This window comes from Chamaea fasciata, unplaced genomic scaffold, assembly GCF_029207755.1.
Source record: "Chamaea fasciata isolate MVZ Bird 193981 ecotype frontalis unplaced genomic scaffold, bChaFas1.0.hap1 SCAF_7, whole genome shotgun sequence".
NCBI classification, from domain to species: Eukaryota; Metazoa; Chordata; class Aves; order Passeriformes; family Sylviidae; genus Chamaea; species Chamaea fasciata.
This window is the reverse complement of record NW_027094092.1, coordinates 15,834,969-15,855,889: the sequence shown is the minus strand read 5'-3', so window position 1 is coordinate 15,855,889 and position 20,921 is coordinate 15,834,969. Positions and strand designations below refer to the sequence as shown.

Here is a 20,921-nt window from a genome sequence, read left to right as displayed (position 1 = left end):
GATATTACAGTCAAATTACATAACTTGACACTGGAGGGGGACACATGGCCTTCCAAAGGTTTGCTTTGGGAAACCTAGTGTACATTTTTGGAGAGTAACAAATGGCAATACAAATGAACATAGGAAATAGACCAGGAATCTCCTGTTGTTTGATCAGCTGTGCAGCACTGGCACAGAACAGCAGCTCAGGGATGTTGAGGCTTTCTTGGGCATCAGTGCCACTGGACAGGAAAACAAACTTTAATTGGAAACATCTTCAAGAAATGCCATGGATTTGCTGTTTTGCTGATACTGCATAGGAGATCATGCTCCAGCAAATCAATGCTGAGGCTTTGCAATATGGTGTCCTGGAAACTTGGGCTCTTTCTGTCATTTTGCTTCTGTTTTTTTCTCTGTTCACGGTCCAGTTACTCCATCAGCTATGGGCGTGGTTACCTCTGTCCTTTCCTTGGATTGTCTGACCAGGAAGTGTTCCATAACTCTTTGTTTATGGGCTGGCAATGTTTTGTAACTTCTTCAAGTTTTTCACATCAAATTATGATGCTTAGGAATCTGACGATTTTTTACAGGTGGTAGTTGGGCTGTCTCTCCAAATTTTGTCAGGTGTCATTCTCACTGACTGCTCACATGGCATGCCTTCCCCCAGTCCAGCCCTCCTTGCAGGGTTCATGAGAGGTGTGGGGTTAGGGATGCTGTAGCTTCCACCTTTTTCCCAAAATCTTCCTCGGGAAGATACGTACTGTAGGTGAGATAAAGGAGTGATGTCACACAGCTGGTCTGCACCTATGAACCCTAGTCAGTCTCTGTGTATTTTAAAACTGTAGCATTGTTTTAGCTTGACTTGTCTTCATTTTCAGTGCAGTTAACATGACCTCTGTTAAACTGAATGTGGGTGTTATTCATATATCAAATTGCACTCAATTAATGAAATCACTATGAAATAATGTCTTGACTGATAACGATATGAACTGGGGTAGCCCCAAAGTGATGTGAAATAACCATAGCAATAGTTAAGAATTCTGTGCTGTTGCCGTGGCTACTAGCCTATTTGACTTACCATTGCAGTGAAAGAATATTAGCCAGGAGACAACTCATTTCTGAGACTCCCACATGACAATAATACTTTCTGCCAAACCTCCCTCCCCCCCACCCCGCTGGATTGAAGCAAGACAGACATCAAACTGTTACTATTGTTGATTCTTGCAACGCGTCCCAAAGGGGAAACTATATTTTCAAATGTCATTAGAAGGGGTATTTGAAGAGATATTTAAAAATTTTCACATAGGTTGCTCTTTTCTTAAAAAGAAAGTTTTTTAAATAAATAGATTAGTTCTATATAAGAGAGAAATTGTTAACTTTCTACAGAAATTATTTATATCTTCAAAAATTTAAACTATCCCAAACTGAACTATTTTAACCAAAAACCTTAGCATATGTTCTACAAAACAGCACTGTGGTGCCCTTTTGAAATTCAGTCCGAACATTCCTCTTATCTCTCATGCATCTGAACAGGTGGTTTGAGGAGCTCTCCCGAAGTGTACTGAGATCTGGTGGTTCTTTATTCACACTGGTAAATGGTTCCTGTTAAATTGCAACCCAGAAGAATGTCCAGTCTGCTCCAGTAGTTTAAAAATCTTTGTGGTTCTGGTGGCTTTTTCTACCCTTGGTTCAAGATGCCTAGGAGAAAAGCTGTTAGCAGGAAGGCACCCAGCATATTCTGAAAATAATGTCCTCTGGATAAGTAATAGGGAACCCACTCAAACCACTACCTGCTCTTGAAAATCTAGACCAGGATGTTTTCTTGCCTGTCCGAAAGGACTTTTCTTTCAAGAACAAGTCACCAGTGCTTTGGACAGCAGTTATGAGGATTTCCTCATGGTATTTGTAGAGATGATGTTGAATATATGTAGTTGAATATATGTAGTCATTTTTTTTGGCATAAGATTGCATGCATCACTGTAGCTATAAAGCCTCACAAAACTGCATGGCTGAAGTTCCAACAGCAGCATTTTAGGGATTTGAAAGGAAGAATAAGAATCGCATAGTGGCCTAGTATACCAAAATTTTTACCACAGGTAAGTGTTGTGCTTTAGATGTTTTGCTTGGCCCAGCTTGTGAGATATAGGTACACAGCCATGGAGTCCTGCATGCCAGCAGTCAGAGGGCTGGAGTTAGTACAGAAATGCCTCCAACGCATGGGCATCTGCAAGGCAGCTATTGGAAAACACAGCAGTCTTCACCTCACCCCTTTCTGACTGCTCCTGCTGTGGAGACCTGTAGCTGAGTTCTTTGGTCTGAGTGAGGCTGAAGCAGGTGTCTGGTGTGGAGGCAGCAGCAGAAGAGCAAAAAACCTCCTTGATTAGCCACTCAACATATCTAGTGCAACTTCTCAGGATGCCCAGATCGAGAGTCTAAGGACAGTGAGTACATTTGGATGACTCATTGAGGTGGGACAGGGTGGAGAGGCTAATCCCTGTCTGCTCCTAAACAGTACAAAAAGGAAGATCCAAAACAAGCAAATCATCACCAACCTCCAAGGAGTCAAGGAGACGTGCTGGTGGATAGCTGGTGCCTCTCCTCATTTGTGTCCTCGCAAGGGATCCTGGACTGGGCACTTGGAACACGCATCTTGGTGCCTGCTGATGGCCTGGCTGCTTGGACACGGTGAGTATACAAGCGTGGGGAAATAATTTTTACTTTAAAATGCAATCATTTCCCCCTCCTTCAAGATCCTGCAGTGAACTTTGCTGCACTGTTGCAACACTATTTCCTACATTTGTTCAAAGAGGAAAAGATAGTTCAGGACCCTGCTTTAACCCTAACATGAGTCAGTCCAGTGTGCAACCTCCTAGTCACATCCAGTGGTGAATCCAGACCAGCACTTTGGAAGCTTGAAAGAAGGGAGTAGTTCAGGAGGGAGCTGAGAAGAGAGGATCTGATAGGAGGAGGATAAAGCTGCTCCCAGCCCTTGAAGTGTCTGCAAGGATGTGCGAAGGTGGGAGATGCTTAAAATCCAGTGGTCAGCCCTCTGTCCCAGTGATGGCTTGAGAAAACTGGGATGCTAGGCAAAGAGCGTGTCTGGAGCCTGCTGAGGAGGAAAGGCAGCTTGCATGTAGATTTGTGTTGTTGTTGTATAGCTGAATGAAAGCATAAATCAGCTCTCCCCTCACCCTGCCTCCCCTCCTCTTTCCGTGTCCCTTAGTACATAAAAATAAGGATCCTTTATGTGAATAAAAGTAGAAGGCGCCTCCCCTAAGCATGTTTTAAAAAAGCCAAAAATAGTCCCGAAGTCTCAACCAAAAGTGAACATAGCCAGAATTTCTCTGGAAAATGTCTGTAGCCGGAGTGTGTGGGGGGAAGAATTTACATTCAAACAGGGGCTGCCTGGGCATTTCTCCTTGCCCCCAGCCCGGCTGCCTGCCCTATCCCGCGCCCTGCCGCGGCGGGGCTGACCCAGCGCGGAGCCGGGACCGGGTTCTGGCCGGGCGGGCAGACCCCGGGAGGCAGCAGAGCCTCCTCTGTGGGCTTCCCTGTCCTTCATCTGACAGTTCTTGGCAGCTCTGGTGCAACGTGTTGTTAACAGCAGTCCTAATTAATGGAGAACATGTGTGTGTTGCAGAAATCTTTTTTTTTTCCTTTTTTCTTTTCTTTTTTTTTTTTTTTTAACTCTGTTTGGTGGAAATACCGTAAAACTGTTTATATCCACTATAAAAGGGGCGGGGGAGGGGTTTACTATCTTCCTATCCCAAAGGTTTCCTTTACCTCAGATCAACCCATTTTGGGAACAGGCACTTCTCTAATCCCTGGGTGCCTTTTCCTAAATGCTTTCACACATCTGCACCACTCTGTCCTGCATTCCTGCCATACCATCATCTTGTCCTAATGAAAAATAGCAGACTTCAACCCTGCCAAGTCCCTCTTTTTTTTTTTTTAGACAAAATCCTGTTTATCAAAAAGAATTTCAGAAGTTTGTTGATTTTTTCCATTCATTAACTTAAATTTTTGAAGAAAAAAAAAAAAAGAAAAATTAAGAAACTTTTGCTTTCCCAACTGTTTTCCCTTCTTGAGTAATAAGAAAACAAATGTTTATATACCATCTGCCACCAGCATGTTCCACAGATGATCTGGCAGACTCATATCTTCAGTTCACCCCTAGCTCAAAAATAAGGGTCCCATGTCATAGGTGACTTGCTCTGCAGCACAAAGAGTGTTTTGGTTGGCTTAGGAATAAACACAGGAAGAGCAAAGCAAAGCAAAGCATAGATCTGTCCTCAGCTGGTGCTGAACACTGAGAGGACAAGTGAGCACAGTGCAATGCCGAATTTCTCTAATGCCCTGTGAGTGTTGTAGGGCTCAGGGGACAGAGGTACAGTGCGACAGGGCTGTGCTGAGATAGGGTACTCTGGGTAAGTTGGACCTTGGTAGCCCTCTGGGTGCCCTGCTATGCAAAGCACACAGACCCACAGAGTTTACTGCAGCCAGGCCTGGAGCAAGGACCACTCTCAGACCTCCCCAGGGTACACGGTGATCCCACAGGACACCCCTGTAAAGCTGTGCGTGGCCTTTCCTTGATGCTCAAGCTATAGTGACACCTGTAGGAGTCCTCTCACAGAGGGGTGAGTAAAACCTAAGACATGGGAAGAGAGCCCTAATGAATCTGATCTTCTAAAGGGAGGCAGATATTCCTGCTCCTGTTTTATAAATGTTGAAGAAGGAGTGATGGACAAAAAAAAGCCCAGCTGGTGGAAGCTGTTGGGAGAAATCCATAGTGCACACCCATCTTTGAAGTTTCCCACTGCCAGGATGAGGAGAAGCAGCTGATAATCTTCTGAATTTCCCCAAGATCTGGAGAGGCTTTCAGATCTCTGGTACAGGAGCATTATCCTTGGGTGGGTTCCCTGCAGCTGGATAGATGAGGTGGGCTGCAGGCTCAACAAACAGCACGAGGGCTGTGGAGTTGTCCTTTGGACTTCAGGTTATGTGCATGCATTGGTAACTTGGAAAAAACCTGTCATATCCTGACGAGTCTGGAAGGAAATATTATCCTAGACTGTAACCAGGTTCCTGAATGTGTTTGCTGAAGGTCCTGGGAGACTGGATATCAACAAAGAACAGCTGTCCAGTCTCTTCTGGAGAAGGGCATTTCTGAACAGAGATGTGGGGAATACCTGTTTTGGAAAGAGTGGCTTCGTCCAGCTACTCCTTGAACTTTGATTGCCGTGGTAAGCTTTTGGAGACGTATAGAGTACATAGGAGGGGAGCAGAATGATGAATAGCAATCAGTATGCAATTTTGGCTTAGGGCAAAGTTAAATCTTACATTTTCCAGGAGAATGTTATTTCTGGTGGTTTTGGTGTTTTGCATTAAAGAACAAGTTCTGAAATTCCATAGATAACACTTTTTCCTACGTTTGCCCCAAACGGGGGAAAGAAGAGAAGGCCATTCGTAAAACCTTGTCCTTTTTTTCTTGTGGAAGACAGCAGAAAATTTGAGACCAAAGCATCAAATGTTTCGCTTCTCATCAAACTCATAGAAATGTCATTTTTTCCAGGTTTACCAGAGCCACAAGTATGTTCACATAAGCTGATACTACCAGTACAGCTAATGGGCAGGTCCACAGCCGGCATTAGTTGGCACTTCCCTTGGGGTATACTTGTTACTTTAGCAGCTTGCCAACCAGGGTATCATTTTCCAGATGATTTGCATGGAACTATGACAATTTGTATCCACTGAGGACCTGGCCAACTTGAGTGATACCCACCCAGGAGGACTTGCTTTTGCATAGCTTTACCCTTATCTTCTAAACCAACTTGCCTGAAGTGACTCACCTTTTTGTCAGGTCCTCAGCTGACCAGACATTTTCTCCATGAAATTATATATTTATGGACGTGACATTTTGCCCATGGCAATGCATTGTCTGACTTTTTGACATATCTGGCAAAACTCCACCGGGAGGGTCCAGTCTTGGTGAAACTCCAGTGAGGGAATATGGCAGTTTTGCAGGATGAACAGAAAAACAAAAAAACCACAAAACAAAAAAAAAACACAAACAAACAAAAAACCAAACAAAACAAGCAGCATGCAAGTGGATGAAACTAGTGGAATCCTAAGATGAAAGAAGAGATGGGGTCATTGCTGAATGACTATAACAGACCTCAGCTGAGGTTACTGATCTGTGACAACCTTAAAATCTTATAGATACTCTGTTTTTTCCCCACAGTCTGCCAAGACCTTGCTGACACATTCAGCACAAAAAAAGAACCAGCACGTGCTGGTTTCTGGATAATCTTCCTATAATGTATTTGGTGCTTTAGCATGCAGAAAGAGAAGGCTCCATCTTTTTGTCTTGTATGAGAAGTTGGTTAATCCTTCTTATCCCCTTTTGGTCGACAGACTGAATCTATCCAATTCCCATCCTTAGTGCCTTCAGGCAAGGGGAGCTTTTCTAAGTGTGCTGTTCATGATGCCTTCAGGGCTCATCCCATTACACATATACATGTAACAGCTTAAATACCCTTACCAGCATGACCCATTGTTTTCTGGACACTGGTGTCTAAGCAAATAGTGTTGCCAACTTCAGGTAGCACAAACTGCATTTCCTTTTAGAAGAGCAAGGCAGGAAAAGTTGCTGCAAAGTCGGGAATTGAAAGATAAGAAATATCACCGGTTGCTGAGAAAGCCACAGCATGGCAGTCCTCAGAATTGCCCACAACCAAGCCTAGGTTTATCTCCAAGAGGGTAAAAATCCAGAATGGTTGATCTGGGGAGGTGTACTCAAAGAGGAGAACAGACCCACCCGTTTTGGGTTTTCCCACAGTTGAGAGTGTCAAACCATGTGTGTGCAGGGTTGGCTTCTCATCACCATCCCACCCAAGCCTGTCTGTCTGCCCTGGTGTTTCCCTCCTCCATCAAGGTACCTCTGCTGTGGCTGAGGAGAAGCTGGTGGGGTGAGGGAGCTGCTTCTCAGTGACCATGCACACCAGGAGACCAAGAGTGTCACCCAGTCTGGCTTGTTTCAGCTATACTTGTTGCCATACGTGCCCTTTTTTTTTTTTTTTTTTTTTTGTTGGACACTGACTTTGAACTCCACATTATTTTTCTATTTCAATTCTCTTGACAAATGACTGTTCAATTTAGGCCTCCCCATATCCCCTCTGTGTTTCTCTTTCTCTTGGATCTTAGCCACTATTGGGGTTTTAACCAGGGTCTTTGACAGCCATCTTCAAAGTAACCTGTTTCCATATTCAGTCTGAGATCAGTTGTAAGTTATTCTGTGGCCAGCCTTTTTTTCTAATGCAATCTCTGCTTTAGAGCATATTGCTTATATGTTTCTTCTTTGTGGGTAGAGAAAAAGGCATTCCTCTGATTTCTGGCCTGTGGTATCAGAGCTAGATTTCCCCTGCCAAGCACCTCAGGACTAGCAGCTGTCAGACATAACTTATGTCAGACATAAGGTTGCCAGTCTGCCTCATCCAACAGTGATCCTATAGCTTTCTAGGTACAACACGGAGTACTATAAAAACTTTCCATATTTTTAGTATTTCAGCCTTGGTAAAACATCCAACTACATTGTGCAGCCACCAGCTATACTTTTTTTTTTCCTTATTCTACTGTTCAGCAACCACCTAGCACTTTCATGGTCTTTAGATAAACCTGTCTCAGCTACATCTCCTTCAAAATAAAGCAACAAATCTTGCAAGGGCAGGTTCCTCTGGAAAGAAATGTGCAGGGCCCCTTTGAGAACCTGATGCCTCCCATCTGGACTTGTTCAGGGTGGTGAGAAGGGGTGGCGCTTGCCATTAATAAAAGGCGAAAGAAGCGCTTATCAGTGCATCAAGGCTTTTGAATGCATGTGTGATCTCCTGTGAGGGAGGGTGTTAGATAGAAATGGGGTAAAGGAAGAAAGCAAAGGAAGGTCTTTGCTGGGAAAAGGATGTGGGATGGTGCTTTGTCAGGTGTTTCTCTGAAAGCTTCTACAAATCAGGGCTGAAGAAGACTACAGTCAGTAGAAATTTAAGTGTATTTCCTTCCTAAATTCATATAAGCAGATGAGGAAAGGTAGGGAGGAGATCTCCCAAAGATACCTATGTCTTTTCCTCTACCATGAGAGAAAATATACAGGGAGACTGGATGTTAAAAAGATTTAAAAATAAGGAGGGGCTCTTCCATTATGTCTTTTGTTCAAGTCCACAAGGTAAAGGCCCTGCAGGCTGAGCCACTGAGGGCAATCTCTAGGCAAAGTACTTCAGGAAATCGTTGTAGGGGAGAGCTGAAGTGACTGATGGCACAAGAGATGGCAGATGAATTTGGGAGATAGCAGATGTGAGAAAAGTCAGATGTGTATCTTAATGCTCACCAGTTGGGAGTTAAGTAATGCAGGACACTGAAGTACCACGTTGCTGGATGAGTGCTGTCAGTGCTACTCTGCAGCCCAGGGGTAAATCAAACTCTGGTTTCCTGTGCTAAGGGGGAAACTTGGGACAGATGGGCAGGAGGGGTGAGAATTGCAGCAATTCCAGCAGTTTTGAAAACCAGGTGACCTGGGAGAATTTGAGAGAAGGCAAAATTTCTGAACCTCTAAAAACCTATGTGATTGCGGATTTTCCTTCATAAGTCTGCTTCAAACCTGCTCGAATTGTGTTAGCTTTTGTTATTTGTAGTCTCTAGCTTGACTTACAAAGAAAACCAAAAAGGGAAGAAAAACAAACCCTGAGGAGAAGAGGAACAGACCCAAATCCACAACACATCAAGTGGCCGTGTAATACCACATTGCAAATGGGTTCACCATGGGCTTGCAGATGACTTAATAGTATGTAACAGCCCACAATGCTCCAGTGACTCATTGCATTTGCTATATCTGTTCAAACTCACCATACTGAGTAAGAGAGGTCTGCCTTCAAAAAACCTCTAATAAATTCTGTTGCTTTGAAATATTCCTGGTGCTTTCGAGAGAATCATGGCATATCTCATGCTCTGAGAACACCTCAACCCACTCTGTGGGGCTCTTATAGGACATACAGGCAGTTCAGCTTCCTTCAAGCCAGATTAAAACATGTGTTGAGCCAAAAGGGGCTTGAGAGAGTTCCCCACAATCTTCCTCAGGTGAGCAAAATAGATGATTTGGGATAGGAACATAGCTGAGGTTTCTCATGTCCTCCTGCTAGCTGAGGGATGGGAGAGGCTGCATTTGATGATTCTGGGCACTGGGCAAGGAGCTGTAAAGCAATCCCATGCCAAAGATGCCCCCATGCCTTGGCATGTGTGAACCATCACCAGCATCCAGACTGTTCCCCTGTGGGGCTTCCCATTGCATTGCTTGTGCTTGATTACCTCAGACTTTGACTTTAGTAGGGTTGTGTTAGTACAGCCCAGTGCAAACTAAGGTCCTAAATTCCCTACCTTCCTCTCTGCCTCATAAATCCATTTACCTGTATTTATTAGATATATAGCAGCAACTTGGTGCTGTCAATAAAATAATTGCACTTCTAGCATCAGTGGAAAGAGCACAAGTTATGTCAGTCTCACTGTGCATGGTGCTACAGACACATGCACAGGAGATAGGATGCCCTGATCTACAAGATCTTTGCTGTGAAAACAAACTTCCGAAAATGACTTTTATATGGAATGTTTTCTTTCTACAATTCAGCCCAGACTTCCTTCTTGCTTTTTTTCCCAGTGAACTCTTTAGCTGCTCAGCTGAATTAATTATCACAGCTTACCACGGGTTCTTAGTTTTTACTAATTACCAAAATTGGCAATTTCCCTCTGATGTCAGTATGGGTTTTGCCTGTGAAAGGACTAAATGAGACCCTCAGGATTACAGGGCTCCATAGGTTTTAGGAGAGGGGGCTTTTTATGTTGCTTCAGTGAGCGTGTGTGAGAAGGTTTGATAGAAAACTTTCTAGCTCAGCTCTCTTTGGTTACTTTTTCCATGAAAGGTAACAGATGGTCATTGTGACGTGAACGTTATTCCAATATCCACAGAGGAGGAAAAAGGACCAGCGTGATCCAAACTTACAGGTTAGTTTATTTTAAGTTATTTTTTTGACGTCAATAGGCAGTGATATATATAGCAAAATATTTTTCCTTCTTACTGCAGGGCCTTTAAAAGGATATCTTTGTTGTCTTAGTTGCCATAGCAGTGACAAATGTGGATATATATCCATATGCACATGTATACGTGTGAGGAGGGATTCCCCAACCCAGGGGCTGATTCTGTTGGCTTCTGTGCTTGTATTTCCTCTTCCTTCCGCTGCTTGAGGTGCTCCAAGGCACTAAGACAGCCTGTGAAATGTCCCCAAGTTGAAAAATGAGTATTTTCAGTCAACCATCTTGAAGCGTGGGCCTTATCATGTTTTGCAGGGCTCTTATTTAGTGCTTATCTCTAAAAACAGGTAGCAAAGGCAAGGCAAAGCTCCTCTGGTGCCAGGTGATCGGTGTGTGAAGGAGATGACAGAGATTTTCAGTGTGATAGGGCTCCATAAATAAATTAGGAGGGTATTAGTAGTAAATTTGCTGTTTACTATTTAGATGGGCTCACATGTGCCCAGATTGTGCTGAAAGGCCTCTGACATATTTAGTTCATCCTCACCTTGGAATAGATTTTTATCTCTGTGCTCATGTTTCAAAACTGTTCCTCCCTTTCAGCAACCTACTATCATAGTCCAGAGATATTCCCTCAGTGGTGTCTGTCACTGTTCTTCCCTGCATTTTCCCTGCCCTGTGCTCTGCATCCTGTAAACAGCAGGACTGTGATCCAGACCTGGAATGGTGCCTGAGTGCAGCCCTTAGGAAGTGAAACACTTGCAGAAAGTTTCTCTGTCTCCTTCTGACCAAGTTCAGTTGTCACTTAACTTGAGGCCCCTCCGTGTTGGTGAAGGGAGAGGTTTAATACACAACAGCATCCCAGAGAACAGAAATAGGGGAATCTGAAAATCTAACCAGCCTACTTTATGGTTTTAAACTCTTGCTTACTAAAGTTTCTATTTCCCCAGTGATTTTCATACTGGGCCTTTTTCACTTTACCTATACAAACCTACGCTTCTGAATACCCACAGCCTGCCAAAAATCAGCTTTTCCCTTTTTGCCTGTTTTTGTTGCTACCAACAAGTAAGATGCTGGAATGAGAACTTGGCTGGCCATTGTGTTGATGACAAATGAAAGAGAAGCAAACACAGCTTGCTTGTCTGCAGCTTCAGTGGTTCAGCAGGGCTGGCAGTAGTAAAGACATGTTATTTGTTGATAAAACACACAGCACCAAACTCTGAGAAGGAGCTGAGACAGTATCTCAGTGCAGTCATCTGCCTGTCCTGCCTGAGCCTTTGGAAATCCCAGCTTCTTGTGCTGGCTCAGCCCGGAGACGTCATCATGGGGTGCGGCTCCTGCTGGGTCAGGTCAGGAGGGACTCTCCATGAGGGGCTGTGAGCCCCTGACAGGTAGCACAGGGCAAATCACAACGTCCTCCTTGCAGCTGTGATGTGCATATGTATGCCATTCAGTCTTTGTCAATGTATCTTCACATGTGTCTACATCCATCTTTACACATATATAAACACACTCACACATGTGTGTGTCTGTGTACATGCATGGAAATGCCATGCAAGGAGTGAAGGCACCAAGTGCCCTGGTGTGCAGGGCAGCTGATTGGTGCTCTCTGAGTTTTAATCCCACGTTTACCACTTCTCTACACAGTGATCTCGCTAATACTGTTTATTCTTCTTCCCTTTGTGTCACTTCCCTGTTGAGGCTGAGAAGTCATCATGCAGGGACTGTCCTTCCATGTGTGTATGCCCAGTGCCCAGCATGGGAGGCCTTACCCAGAGATAATTTAGCAGCTACTGAGCAAGCTGCTGCCTGAAGGCGTTTGGCGATCAGCCTTCAATGAGATTTTGGACCCGTGCGCTTAGTGGTGTGGTGGCTCCTGGAGTTAAGGATCCTTAGAGCAAAACAGGGAAGAAAAAAGTCTCATACTTTGTTTGTAAAAGTCCTGCCTCTGGCACAGCAGAGGTTTAGCCTCTGTTAAAGAAAAGAGGTGCTAGTGTCTCACCCAGACATTCTCTTGGTGCTTTTGGCTACGCTGGTCATAAAGGACCCTGTGACTGCATGCATTGCAGTCATGCTTGCAAAAAGGTGCATGCATGCCAGGCTGCAAAGTCAAGGGATTGCCAGAAATCTCAACAGCCCTCTGAGGTCAGGGATATAACCTTGGCCTGACTCAAGCAGTCATGACAAATGCATGATGAGGCAGAGGTGCACCTCGGGGCAAACCCCTCATATTTCTTATGCTTCAAGAGCATACCTTTGCACTGTCACTGCTAAACAGTGACTCCCTGGGTCGTACTCCCTTTAGAGATGGAGGTTGGGGTGCTTCTGGTGGGTGATGGGGGCAGATTGTCTTTCACAGTGCATGTATGTCCCAGGAAGGGATGGTAGAAGCTGGCATGGTGTCTGACAGAGCTCTGTGGAAAGGGGTGCTGGAATGCAGCATGTATCAAATTCTCATAATTATGGGGGTAGCTAGAACAGCCGGAGACAGACTTGGACCATAAAGCTGGCAGCCTGAATAGCCAAGAGGCGCAGGATGGCAAGGAATGTGGAGCCATGGAGGGGAAATGTGACTTTCCAAGGTTACGTGGTGGGGTGGTGGGATAGCCAAGAAGGGTGGCCTGACTCCTAGGCCACTGTCTTAGCAACATGACCACATTCCCCTCAATAACAGGAGCCAAGCTGAACCTTTGCCAAGAATCATCTTTGCTCTGCTTTGAATGGTCACCATTTTGAGGGGTTTTGTGGGGGAAAAGGAGTTGAACAGTAAATAAAACCATTCTGTTCTACTTCTAGAGGTATCAAAAGCAGTAGTGTTGGAAACCAGCAGTATTATTGGTTTTCTTCATTGCTCCAAAACTTCTGGGAGGCCGAAAACCTTCACCTCTGCTAGTGTTTTTTTCTAAGGCTGCTGTCCTTACTTTGAAGCATCCCAATTGCTGGGTGCTTCTACAAGACATCATTTTGTTTTTTTGGTTTACTTACTAGACTCAGTGGTGGAAAACAGGCCCATAACAAACCTGGTTCCTCACCAGTTTAAAAACTTGCTTTGTTAGTCAAGGCCCTCCAATATGCAGCAGTCAGTAGTCTCCATCCACCCATCCACCCATCCACCCATCCACCCATCCACCCATCCACCCATCCACCCATCCACCCATCCACCCATCCACCCATCCACCCATCCACCCATCCACCCATCCACCCATCCACCCATCCACCCATCCACCCATCCACCCATCCACCCATCCACCCATCCATCCATCCATCCATCCATCCGTCCATGCGATTTTACTGACTTGATAACACACAGGAATGACCTGTACCTTGAAAATAAAGCATCAGACCCTCAACTACTTTTACATGAAAATAAATAGATTGGCATGGCGTTTATGGATGTTAGGGACACTGGTCCAGGCTCTGAACCACAGAGGCCATTTAATTTCAAGAGCTGAATCTCCACAAAATGTTCACAATAAAGCCCTAAACTAGGTGCAATAAACCTAACACCAGCCAAACCCAAGCTGAATTGCAGGGAAGCCCAGGGCCAGGTTTCCAGTCAGCTTTGAAGCCACAGTTTTAAAGAGGCTCCTGATCAGGATTTTGATCTTCTCACAGGCTGTGCTTCAAGCGATTTCCACCAGCCAGGATTTGAGCTCACTGCTGCCAAATCCCAGACCTACTTAGGATGGAGTGGTGGCAGTGTCCAGAGGTGAGTTTTAGCCATTCCTAGCATGCAGTTTGGTGTAGGGCTGGTGCCCCAGGGAAGGTGCTCTCAGTCCAGCCAGCAGCGTGGGCAGGGCTGAGTGGCAGGCAGCTTCCCCTACAGATTGTAATGGTTTCATTTTCACTGGGTTTCAGCACTTGGCATTTTGGGCTGAATTTCATGCCAAGTTTTAAAATCCTAGAGGCCCACAGGCCTTGTGGACATGCAAAACCACCAATGTAATGAAAATTGGTTTAAAATTGATTTAGTTAAAAAGAAAAAGAAAAAAGAAAAAAATAATTCAAGCTACCATGTGGAAACATTTAGAAGAGTCAGTTATGAAGTTTAACCAAATGGAAGTAAATGCCTTTGAATGTGTCCATACAAAGCACTGGCACTGGAGAAAGGAAATCTATTTACCATGAATTTTAATTAAACCAGTTGAGCTCTTTTTAAATAAGCAGTTTCAAGTAAAATTTAGCAAAATACCAATACCTCTTCTTAGACTTCCAGAAATGCATCAGTCTTGCAGTCACCTTTTTCAGACACTTAACATAAGTTAAGTTTTTAGGGGGTGGGCATTGTTATTTCAGTCCAGGTCCCTGAATATATTTACTAAAATGCCCAAGCACCACTGATTTCTAAGAGGATCTAATGCCTTTGAGGGTCTTGGCTTGCAGACCTCATGCTGGTCAATCTGAGAAGAGGTTTCTGCCCATCTTGGTCAGCTGAAAAACTGTGACTGGACTGCAGGATCCTAAATGACTTAAGTCCAGTAGCCATTTATTCTATCTATAAGGTTTTGAAGCTATGAAGGACTGTAATCAAACCACATAGGGCAGGGAGATGCGCTGTAATCCCAAGGTTTCCAGCCTCTCATGGGCTTGTGGAAATCATCTCCAGGCTTGGCACTTAGTGGTCCTTGCTTGATGTCAAACCTGTTTGGTCAAGGCATAAGGTTGAGTCAATATCTTCATTTTGGGTTGTTTCTGTGCAGACTGGGTAATTTCCCATTGAATAAAGAGCACTGAGCAGTCCGTGTACTAGGTTTCAACACAGCAAAGAGCCAACTTCAAGTTTCCAGGTAGGTTTTCCTGACAGCGGCATGGAAGGGATTTGTGACTGATGTTGCTGGGTTCTCACAGCAGCACCAGTGGCCTTTGTCCCACAGTTGTTTTGTTCTGTGTATTGTGGTTTCTTGCTGGGTTTTATTCCCTTGCTGTGGTTGTCTCGCAAACCCTACCTGCAGTGCCACAAGCGCAGGATACTTCTGCTGCCTGTCTTTCCCTTCAGCATCTGCCCATGTGCACAGCTCTGCACATAAACACAGCAGTCTCAGTAGGGATGTGATCAAAAGGTTTTAGAAGGACTTTGCATGTTATGAAATGTTTTGAGGCTCAGAGCCCAAAGAGGGAACTCCATCATGAATTCCCCATGTATAACTAATTTGGGAAAAGGGATAAGAATGGGACAGAGCCTCTTACTTTTTCTCCCCCCTCCTCGATGGCCCCTTTCAGAAAATTAGGGGGCCCCTCTCCAAGGAGAAACTGTTGAAAATTGCACACTGCTTTCCCTTCCCCTTCCTCCTGAACATAGCCAGAACAGCAATATACATTTCTGAGGTTTGGCAGCAGCATCTGAAAGCATGATTTTTTGCCAGAGAGGACTGGCTGATGGGGGCCAAAGTGCATGTGTGTTGGGGGGACACTTGGGGAGGAGAAGGGAAGGCACCTGTACCCTCTCTTCCTGCCACTGCTATTACAGATCTTGTTCCCACCATTTCCCAGTTGGTACCTGATGATCATGTTAATTCTCTGGATTGTATCATTGGCAGCTGGAATGAGACTCATCAGGCGAGATTTGTGCCTGAACTTCAGTTTCATAACAAAAGAAGAGACAGTTGTTCTTGCGACAGACCTCTCTTGGACTGAACAAAAACATGTACGACCCATGTGCGGTCCATACAGCTGAGAAATATGTTAGCTAAGCTAGTCCAGAGCTAGTGATGATCCTGTTTTATGTTAAGCTTTCCTCTGCTGTAACATCACTGCCTTCCTCCTCCCAGCCCCATCTCCATCCTGCCTGATGCAGCACCAGCCCCAGCAGCGTGCTGAGAGCCCCCTTGGTCTGCTTTGGTTCTGGTTGCTGTGATGTCTAGACTGGTATCTGTTGCTGCAGCACACACACATGTTTTTAGCACCATGCTGAAGTCTAATGATGTCATCTCTTATGGCTCAGAGGAAGAAATTTCCATTTCATTTCAGAATTTTTATGGAAAGATTTGAAAAGTTTGGAAGGGGACCATGTGGAAATTTTGATGCCCAATGAATCTGAAACTCAAAGTGTTTTCATGGCTTACAAGCTCAAAAGCCCTTCCTGCACTTCCTCCTCTGCACCTTTCTTTTCTTCAAAAGGAAAGGGGAGAGGAAAAACTGAGAGGACGATAAAAGAATTTCTCTCCTCTTCTGAACAGCACTTTTGAAATAACATAAATGAAACTTTCTCTGAGCATTTTGTTAGCATTAAAAAAAAGGGTTATTTAGAAAGAAGTCTTTATTTGACAAAAAGTCCAGACTATTTCCAATTATTAATATTCATTTATGGGCGCAAATCTGTCTTTTGTTCTGTGTGTTTGATGTGGCGGTTCTAGGGCGTGCCCAAAGCCCAGGCAGCAGCAATGTGACCTTACAAATGTTTCCTTATTGTCTGTCATCATAATTAAGAGAATAAATATGTACATTAAGCTTGTCACCTTTCTCAGCTTGGGATGGGAGGAGGCATTCATGCTCCAGTGATCTATTGTCCCGTGGTTAAACTCTGCTAAACTTCCTCTGCCAGTCCACAGCAGAAGGTGGATGGAGCTATTTCTGCTGCCCCCAAAGTTCAAGCCCCCATCAGAGGAGCTGTAGCCATCAGCGTGGGAGAGGAGAGAGGGACTGCTGTTATTCATGTTTTAACATGGCTGGGTTCCACTCTGGCAGACGAGAGAGACTGAAGTCTGAAAGCCGTGGGCTGATAAGTGGTTTTTGAGAGATAAGATATGAAAGACTCTGTAATTCTGGAAGAGAGTGTTGAGTAGTTTATATGTGTAAGTCCAGATGTTCAGTAGAAGGAACTGTTCCAACCCATCAGCTGAGAATGTCTGCTTGCACGTGTATGGTCTGATGTGCTCATGGCAATGGCCAAGCAATGTGGTCCCCGGGAGCAGCAAGTGGAGCACTGAGTTCCCTGTGGAACTCGAGGAAACCATAGGGTTAATGCTCAGGTAGTGTCCAATTTCCATTTTGCTTTGACAGGTGTATTTTACTGAGAAGATGAGGATGCTTTCTGATCACGGGAGCTGCACACCTCTTGGTCTCAGGGGCTGCCTTGCTGGTCCCATGGGACAGTAATTTACTACTGGCCCATTAAATGCTACCCACGCATGGCTGATGTGGATGCCTAAGTCTTCCAGAACACAGAGAAGCTCAGTTATAGGCTCCCTGATTTCTCCCCAGAATAATGAGCAAGGTATGAAGTAGCTCTCCACTCACATCTGATGGAGCTAAGGTGACATTGCCCACTGCAAGGCAGCAAGAGGGTTTCTCCCTGCCTATAGTGTCGGCTTTGGAGCACAGTTCTGGTATTTGGGTATGCAACTTGCTTACCAGCAAAGCTGTGTGAGTATACCTCTTCCAGAAAGTGCTTTTCTTGCAGAGGGAATGGTTGTGTCCAGAGCAGCTGGACCACTTAACTGCTCTTAAATGTGAATCATAGCTGAAGGAGGGCTGCATTTAACTAGAAGCCTATCTTATCAGCAGCCCATGTCTCAAACATGCAGTCACAGGGTAAAGGCTGTTTGAGTCAGGGAGAGATTCAGGGCCAAGTTCCCAGGATCTGTCAATTGGGGATAGCTTCCCTAAAATGGATATAGCTGTATTGATTTAAATAGGGTGGGAATTTATCCCTAAATGTTCTGCAAGTGCATGAACTGTCATTTGCCACGATTTTTCCAAGGAGGCACATCATTTTTTATCGTGATCAAGATCATTGCAGACAGGGAAACAGATCAGCAGTTGGATTTTCCTTTGGACTGTGATTTTTGGAATAGACGCATCTAACTAGTTCATCTAACATGAGCTTGCTTGGTTGGTGTTTGAATAGAAAAAGGAAAAAACATCCATGCTTAATGAAGCCTCTTCAGAACCAAACTCCCATAATTTATCTATTTGTCTCTAAGAGGAAATTTTATGTGGGGCCCTTGGACATTTTAGTTGGTAAGCATCACCAGGTTTTCCATGTGTGCTCAAGGGCAGGTTATCATTCACCTGGAGGATGTAAGTGAGGTGGTGGGGATCCCTCTCTTCTCTGCAGGGTTGGATATCCCGCAATGAGGCCTTTCCAAGTTTTGTCTGCTGCTTGCGTGCACAGCCTGCTGACTCTGCTGGCCCCACTGGTGGGATGGTCACCCTGACAGGGTGTGTGGTGGGCAGTGGTGGGCAGTGACCTCTTGAGCATGCACTGTGTTGGACACTCACGTGTGATGTAGTGGCTACTCTTTGCCTGTAGGGATGCCCTGCTGAGAGCCAAGCAAAGCATGATAGGCTCATGTGGGAAAGAGATGTATCTGCAGGAGTTCAGGCAGGAATGGTGAAAATGGGGTGGGGAAAGACCCTTGGCCTGAGAGTGATCTGGTTGTTGGCAGCATGAGCAGCTCATGGTGCTGTGTCATTGTGTCCTGTACCATGGTACTCCACCTACCTCCTAAAATCCTCCTCGCCTGCCACAGGCCTTCAGGCACCACCAGCTGCTCCTGCAAGCTGCAGCCACAGAGAAGCATGACCACAGCACTCTTCTGTTCCACATTACAGCCCAGAATCCACCTCTGTTGCCATTAGCGTGCATTCCTCACTCTGATTCACAGTGGCATCTCTCTGTGCTTCTTATTCATTACCCAAACATCTTGGCGAGCAGCAGCCTGTTAGTGGCTTTGGTCACTTGGCACAGGCATTGGAATCTCATGGTAAACCCAGAGACACTTTATGGAGGTGTAATATCTTGGTTTTGGTTCCCATTGCATTTTTGTAGCACAGAGGCCAAAAACACATCAAAGAAGCGAATTTGGCAGTGAGCACCAACCCTAAATTCATTACACTCCAATTAGGCTGTTAAGAAGAGATAAAAGAAGCAGCAAAACTGAATGTCCTCCTCAATTTCTGTTTGCTGAGGTTACTTCTCTCTTTTGTGGTCTGGGTCCCTGGGTATCTTAGTCCACCAGCACCAGTGGTGGTGTGTGCTTAGGGACAGCTGAGGCATCCTTCTCATTAAAGCCATGATTGGATCAAAGTGCTTTAGGCAGTCCCTGAGGAAGACCAAAAGGTTTTTCTGTTTGTGCCTCCCTTTGGGACGAACAGCTTTTTCACCATTTCACCTCATTGTCCTGGTCCCCTTCTTCTCTTTGCAGTTTGTGATGGATGTGGATTCCTTGCTGCAAAGGGTGAAGACCAAGACTTTGGGCAGCTGAGGCAGTGGGCATTGTCTCTTGCTTGGATGGAGTGCCTACAGCTGTCCCTTGGTCGGGGTCATTCCTCTGAGGACAGGAACAAAGCAACAATTACTAAGATGTGGATATCAAGAAAGAAAATCAGTAGCTTGGTTGCAGCTTGGGGATTTGGGTGATGAAATACTGCATTCCAGTATCCCCTCTCAATGGTTTTTTAAATTGGCAGAACTCTTTAAATTGTGTACCACTGCTTCCCATGCCACCGAGTACAGGAACAACCAGGGCTTGAGTGGCAACAGCATCCATAGCAAACGCTGCCCTTGCTGTTAGCTCCTGGCAGAAGTAGTTGCAAATAAAGTAATATTTTTTTCATATTTACCAGTATTTTATTTATGATCTAGATACTTAAATAATTGTAAAGTATTCTAGAGAGAATAAAAAAGGTTTTATAATCTAACAAAATTGCATCTTTTAACAAGCATTGATTTTTGCTGTTGAAAGTAGTGGCAGTTTTCTCCCACATCTTGAAATGTGAAAACTCCCTTTAGTCAGACCGAAAAATGAGGATTTCCAAAAACATTCAGGAGTGATTTGTTCAGTTCAGAAAACCTGATAAAACCTGTGAAAATTTCTTGACAGCTTTATGGATAACACTGACCCTATCCTCAAACAGATCTGGCTTTGATGGATAAAGAATACTTCCGTTTGTTAACGTGAGCTAAAAATGCCTTTTCATAAGAAGTGGAAAACATCACAGTAGGGCCATGGTCTCTCTGTGGGACGAACTTGACTAGGACAGGGAGGTAAGATCATCAGTGGTCCTCAAGAAACTCTTGCATGTAAATGATGCATCCAGATAAGTCTCTCTTAACTAGAGGATGTGACTATGCCTCAGGTCCCTGACTTTTCTTCAGGGCACAAACCATCTCCTCCTGCACAAGTCCTACTGGTCATGGGAAAGAAACCTGTGCACATGGGTCAGTCTTTAATCATATCCTCTGTCCTGGATGTCTCTGGTGGCAATGACCTCAGGCAACAGCATGGCATGAGTCTGCTATGCAATTTAGATGTGGCCTCAATACTCCCATCTCCGAGTGCAGAGACGGTCTGTTCTTTCTGAATACCATGTGACAAAAACGTAACAGATCCACTGCATGAAACACATTGGGTAAGAGTTTCCTTAATGGCTGGGACAACTGTCAGTTTGTCAGATCTTATTAAACAAAGAAAATGAACAATCCTTCTCTCCTTTCTCATCCCTTCCTTTACTGTAGCCTTGATGACAAAAGCTGGCTTTGTCTTCACTGGGAGAAAATGGAGTGGCACATACTAATCTTTTGCTAAGTAACAGGTAAAACCAAACTAAAGCTGTAATTTCCGAGAAGTCACAGGAACTGTAGCTTCTGCTTCATTTTCCAGATCAAGAAAATGCTGTCTTTGGGCTGGCCTGTTATCTCATCTGAAAATGTCTAAATCATCCTGTCTTTCCAAGGCATTTACTTGGTCTCAACCACACTATTTTGTTTTCATTAATCTTCACTGATGCTCTGTATTCCCAGTAAAGATTAGTGTCTATTGTCCTTCTGGCTGGAGACCACAGACAGAGGGACCACAGATGCCACCAGGCATGCAGGTGATCCTTCTCCCTGCAGACACAACCAGCTCTTTCCTCTGCACGACAGGAGGTTTGTA

General features: G+C 44.7%; 1 long non-coding RNA gene across 2 annotated transcripts; it reads left to right on the top strand.

The window, feature by feature from the left end:
* Positions 1 to 9,806: 9,806 nt before the first annotated feature.
* Positions 9,807 to 19,603, top strand: LOC136292255 (uncharacterized). 2 transcript variants are annotated; one of them, XR_010721868.1, is made up of 6 exons: positions 9,807 to 10,020; positions 13,660 to 13,753; positions 14,745 to 14,831; positions 17,044 to 17,257; positions 17,967 to 18,003; positions 19,191 to 19,603. It is a non-coding gene; the product is annotated as an uncharacterized lncRNA (long non-coding RNA). The 2 variants fall into 2 exon arrangements; XR_010721867.1 differs by lacking the exon at positions 17,967 to 18,003.
* Positions 19,604 to 20,921: the final 1,318 nt, after the last annotated feature.